The 5,857-nt window shown below is 35.0% G+C and overlaps 1 pseudogene across 1 annotated transcript; it reads right to left on the bottom strand.

Annotated features, from left to right (window-relative positions):
• Nucleotides 1-1,685: 1,685 nt before the first annotated feature.
• Nucleotides 1,686-5,165, bottom strand: LOC107631267 (pentatricopeptide repeat-containing protein At3g48250, chloroplastic pseudogene; annotated as a pseudogene). Its single transcript, XR_015902380.1, has 2 exons — nucleotides 3,071-5,165; nucleotides 1,686-1,937 (listed from the first exon to the last, which is right to left on the bottom strand). The product of XR_015902380.1 is annotated as a pentatricopeptide repeat-containing protein At3g48250, chloroplastic pseudogene (transcript).
• Nucleotides 5,166-5,857: the final 692 nt, after the last annotated feature.

Raw genomic sequence — 5,857 nt, 5'->3', positions numbered from 1 at the left:
AAAAGGGGTAACGCCCGTAGGAGGTTTGCCTTCTGTAATTCTTTCCATCTTCCATTATCTCTCTATATGTGAATTAACAAATTATTATTTTGTTTCTTCTGAGAGAAAAAAGAAAAAAAGAACTAGCGATGAATTGGGAAAGGAGAAGGGGAGCGTGGAAGGAAAAGGAAGAAAAAAATTGGAATAGAAAAAGAAGAAAAAAATTGAAGAAGAAAAAAGGGACCGGTGAAAGAAAAGAAAAAGGAGAACTGGGAATGGGGAAGGGAAAGGGGAGCGTGGAAGGGGAAGGAGAAATGAAAAAGGGTTAGGGAAGGGGAAAGGGAGTGTGAAAGGAAAAGAGAGAAGGGAATTGTGAATGGGGAAGGGGAGCGTAGAAGAGGAAGGAAAAGGAGAAGTGAAAAAGGATTGGGAAAGAGGAAAGGAAAAAGAGAACCGAAAAAAGGGGATGTACTTTTTTTTTTTTAATATAAAACGACGTCGTTTTAGTCATTTCTAATAGCAAAGATGGACGGAAATTATTTTAGAGACTACTATGAGTTCTGGAGAACAATTTTGGAGACGAAAAAATTATTTTAGGGACTACTATGAGTTTCGGAGAATAATTTCAGAGATGAATTTGAATGATTATTAACTTCAGGGATCACTTTGAGGCTCGAATGCAAGTTCAATGACCACTTTGAGACTTAACTCAAAAATAAAAACTAAATATGAGAACTTTGGTGATTGTTCCTTGTGGTGTCTTTTTTAATATATGAGAATGAAGAACAAAATTGGTAAAAAGAAAAATAAATTTTTTCAATTACTTTTTCAATCATAACAATTAAGCACATAAGCTACAAAAGCTACAATTTGTTGTTTCTGGAATGAAAATTAGAACATAGAATTACATTTGCGTTTAAACTTGAATTTGAATGCTAAACCAAACACACTTTTTATATATATATATATATGTGTGTGTGTGTGTTTTTTACAATTTAATTATTATATTTCAAAAAATGTCTGAAAACCAAAAAGAATTTCCTTATTAAAAAGGGGGTCTTTTGTTAATAAACCCTTGTTTGTTTTTTTGTTTTATTTTTCCTATATTGTGTCTTTAAAAAGGGATTTTTGTCTGCTGAAGCTACTGCAGGGCTTCTGAACAAAATCTTTTAATTATATTTTATGCATGTATGCATCAAATACTGCTGTTTTATATTTTTCTCGTTTGTATGATTGCCTTCTAGAATTAAAAGATAAAATTATTAATTGTCCTATGAAACACCGATACAAACTTAAGTCATCCAGACACGCTAACTTTTTGTAAGCCAAAAAAAACACGACATATATGCAAACTATAAATATTTTTTTGATATTATCTTGCTACTAAAATACAAACTAATGTTTTTAATGTCTTTTTTAACTGTATAAAGTTTTAAAATCTTTTTTATCTTAATAATAATAATATATACTATTTCAAAATTTATTTTAAGAATATAGGCTGAGATTAAAGTTTAGTACCCCAACACGAAATAATATTTAGATGTGTCTAAATATATCCGGATAATTTTTGTTTTTATTTTTTTAAGACATAGGTGAGTAAGGAAGACGCGTGTTTCGTTCAATTTGATTCTCACAGCTTATATTTGTTAAGCAAAGGCTTAATGACTTACCACTCTTCTAAGCGGTAAAAATGAAGAAAACATTACAGAAAATGAAAATTTAGATTTGTCAACCACTACATATGATCCATTACCAGATATTAGCCTGTACGAAGCAAAATACACACATTTTTTATTTTCCAATATGAAGGGCATGTGATCAGACACGGATAGAAGAGACTTACAGGATCAACAACAAATTGCTGAATCAAATAGATATGGTTAGTCTTAAGAGTTTAGAGAGGTTTTATTCCCTCCTAGGAACTTCAAACTGAAATTATGGAGCTTTACTTATTCCACCTGCAAAACAATTTTAAAACGCTTATCAACCATGTATGGCTATTCATTAAAAAATTTTGCTCAAGCTTCAGTGCCATCTTCATTAACTATTATCCATTTAGCTATCTAGGTTGAGAAATAAAGGAAACAAATAAATCTGTGACATAGATAGATGAGGAGGAGAAACAAATCAGTTTATGAACAAACGAATAAGAACATAATTCGTCCAATAACCTAATTAATTCAAAGTTAATGACACAACAACATCATTATCCAGAAACTTATGTCATCAAAACAACAAGCAAGAATTTGTATTACTATCGAACTACATGAACCAATGAGAAATTTACAATCAAATCCAAAATAAGATTCACAATACTATTTAAGGGGTGACAGCATTTTAAATTGTCAAAATAGCCAATGACAAAATAAGCCATAGGACTTTCTAAAGTGAAATAACATACTGAATGATGGCCTGAAAGTCTGAAACAAATGTTTGCAAAAGAGTATTGCATAAAATCCATTGACAAACCTGGTAGCAATCCATTAACAACACAGAATAAAAGAGCAGAACCAGAATATCAGAGGGAGCAGCAATCCATCGACAACAGAACAGAAGAACCACAGCTTCACAAACCTTTTCAGTAAGGTTCTTAAGCAGTGTTTAGTTGAAAAAATCAAGCCAATAACTCAAGCACAAGCCATAATTTTGTTATAAAATAATCAGAATTTTATGCATGTAAAGCCGTCTAATCGTCTATACAATGACACTGCGACACTGGTCACTCATCAAAGTAAAAAAGGATGAGAGTCAATGCTACAACAAAATCATATATGTAAACAAAACCAAAACTCCTTGGAAAAATTTGAACTGTACCTACCTGGCAATGGACTTCATCCAAAAAAAGAATACCAATTTGTAATTTTCACTCAAATTGTCACAAAACCAGAAAGAACTCACAAATACTCAGAAAATGACTGAGAAAAGAGGCAAAATTCAAATTTTTATACGTAATTGTGGAGATACTCAAGTCAAAGAAAGATCTCGCAAAAGACACAACCAAACCAGAAAGGAATAAAAAAGAGAGATAGAGCCACATATAGTCACCCCCTTCAGGAGAACCAATGTGAACCAAGATATATCAGATGCATACCAGACAGGCAAATATTAGAAGTATCAAGTAGCACTAGCAGCCTGTGATTGTTTATCTTTCAAGCCAGTCCACCAGGGTTGGGGACTCAGCCTCAGGATGGTTTTCTAGAGGCAGCACATGTCAACATCCGGGCTACGTGCTACCTGCAACTGCAGCCTTGCAATTCCTTACTGAACCAAAAAGTGCACGGATTTCTTTTCGTTTAGTTATATGGCGGCGACACTTACTCAATAGATCTCTGGCATCAGACTCTCTACCTTCTCTGAAGAACGATTCAAACACATGAACATAGGCGGAATGGGACTGAGGACTTTCCGTACTCCATGCCTTCAGGAACTTTACAGCATCATCCACGGTCCCAGATTTTGAAATATATCGAATAATTGATTCAATGAATGGAGGGTACTTGTGTTTCCTCATCAAACACATAAGGTCAAGTGCCTCCTCTAATTTCTCAATTCCTAATAGGGCTTCAATCAGTTTCTTATATGTACCTTGCCATGGAGATGTAACAAAATTTCTAACTGTCTCTTCGAGAAAGTTGTATGCATCCTCTATTCTCTGTTGGCTAAGAAAACAGTCAACTAAAGCACCTAACACGGCAGCATCTGGATTGCATCCCTTTTCAAACATCTTGTCGGAACAAAGTAATGCCTTGTCCATTTCATTGGCAGAACAATGCCCTCGGATCAAGATGGTCCAAGTCTTGATATCAGGGATGCATCCACAAGATTCCATCTCTTCGAGCACTTTACACGCTTCTTCTAACCTCCCCATCTTGCAAAGTCCAAAAACCATTTGACTAAATGTGACATTATCAGGCTCATATCCAGAATTTCTCATACTCCCAACAATAGTTTCAGCTTCATCAAATTTCCCAGCACCTGCCAAAGACCTATGGACTCCATCATAGATTGCCTTCGGGAGAGTACGCCGGTTCAACTCATATTTATTTATTATTCTGAATATTAAATCTACATTTGGTGTATGACTATCTGAGATGTGCACTAAAAGTGAACTGCAGTCCTGATCCGATGGCTTGCATGATCCATCCATCATAAGCTCATAAAGCTCAACAGCATCCTCTATCATCCTATTCTTTCGAAGCTGCCTCGATATTTTTGTATATGTATCAACATCCAATTCATAACCTACACTCTTCGTTTCCTCTATGACTTCCCAAAACTCATTAATTCTATTAGCCCTAGCAAGAGTTCTTGCAATTGCATTATAAGTCACTGCATTTTGCTCATAACCAGATTGCTCACCAACCCAACGAAAGAATCGGTACGCTTTCAAAGGACAACCTCTAAGTTCTTTAACAACCCTCGCTACAAAATTATCAGACAGATGAATGTTAAGCTTGCCCAATTTCTCCATAACCTCAATACCCCATTCAGACGCTGTAATAATACCAACCACATTGTTGACAACACTCTCCCTTGCATTCTCCCGAATCATTTGTTTATAAAAGTGGGCAAGAGCCTCACAATCACTCTTCAAATTATCCCTCTTAAAAGCAGCTAAAATTGGCAAATAAGTTTCATTATCAAGAAAGAATCCATTTTTCTTCATGGCTACTAGAGTTATCCAAAATTGTTCCCTAGTTTCCTTCTTGGCCAAGATCCTAACAACTAAACTATACACTGAGGAACTTGGTCTGAACCATTGTTTCTCGCTGACCCAGTTGAAAAAGCACGAAGCTTTAATTGGGTTTTTATCCAAATTCTTCAAAACGTAAATAACAGTTTCATGGGTCAAAAAGAGGCAACACTTGTCTAACTCTAGCTCTAACCATTGGGACCAATCGCTCGCCAAAACAAGCTCCAATATGGAGCTCGGTTTTGAAGAAAAGAAGAATCTGTGATGAATGCTTGAAAAGCGGTGATTGCAGGAGCGATGATTCGAAAGGGAAGAAGGTGAAGGTGCAGTAGTAGTGTTGAGAGAAAAGTGAGTCACCTGGTTCAGAGCGAGTTGGAGTGACCGAGTTTCAATGTGTCGGGTGGCGAGAGACGAGTCAAGGAATCGGAGGGAACGGGTAATTGTCTTTAGACGATTCATCATCACTATAGACAGCGACGAAGCAAACGTTGGAACTCCCAAATCCGAATGGGAGGAGGGAGAAGAAGGTATAGACCAAATCGAAATGGGCCTCTTCTTCTGTTGGGTGTATTCGTATGCCCAACTTACTGGCCCAATTAATTCTCTACACTGGGATGGTAGACCCAAAAAGAAAAATAAAATCTACACGAAAATACTACGTAAAAAAAATTAAGAGAAAGCTACATTTTGATAGATTCTTTTGTGTAGAACTTCAGAGGATGTTGGACGGTATATGTCTTTTATAGAATACTAATATGAGTATTAATGTTTATATATGGAGTGATAATATTATTAAGACTAGTATTGAAGATAATAAAGATAATAGGTGGATTGGTAATTTAATACCAAAAAAAAAAAAAGAATAGATTGGTAATTTTATTTATGGTTATTCTAAGTATAATCAGAGAAAAAAATTATGGGAGGATTTTGTAGCTAACAAAGAAGATAATTAAATCTCTTAAAATTTTTCTTGGTGACTTTAACGATATTTTATATCAAGATGAAAAGTGAGAGATGCATCTTAAACCCCATAGACAAATGGAGAAATTTAGATTTTTTGTGTGAATAGTAATGGTTTAATAAATTTGGACTTAAAAGAATGTAAATTTACGTGGTTTAGCAATGCTAGAAACGACTTCATTACCAGAGAAAGATTGGACAAAGTCCTAGCTAATTGGTAATAGT

The sequence above is a fragment of the Arachis ipaensis genome, chromosome B1 (assembly GCF_059453495.1).
Source record: "Arachis ipaensis isolate K30076 ecotype BB chromosome B1, ASM5945349v1, whole genome shotgun sequence".
Taxonomy (NCBI): domain Eukaryota; kingdom Viridiplantae; phylum Streptophyta; class Magnoliopsida; order Fabales; family Fabaceae; genus Arachis; species Arachis ipaensis.
Note: the sequence above shows the minus strand (reverse complement) of the source record. Positions and strands in the feature narration are given on the sequence as shown.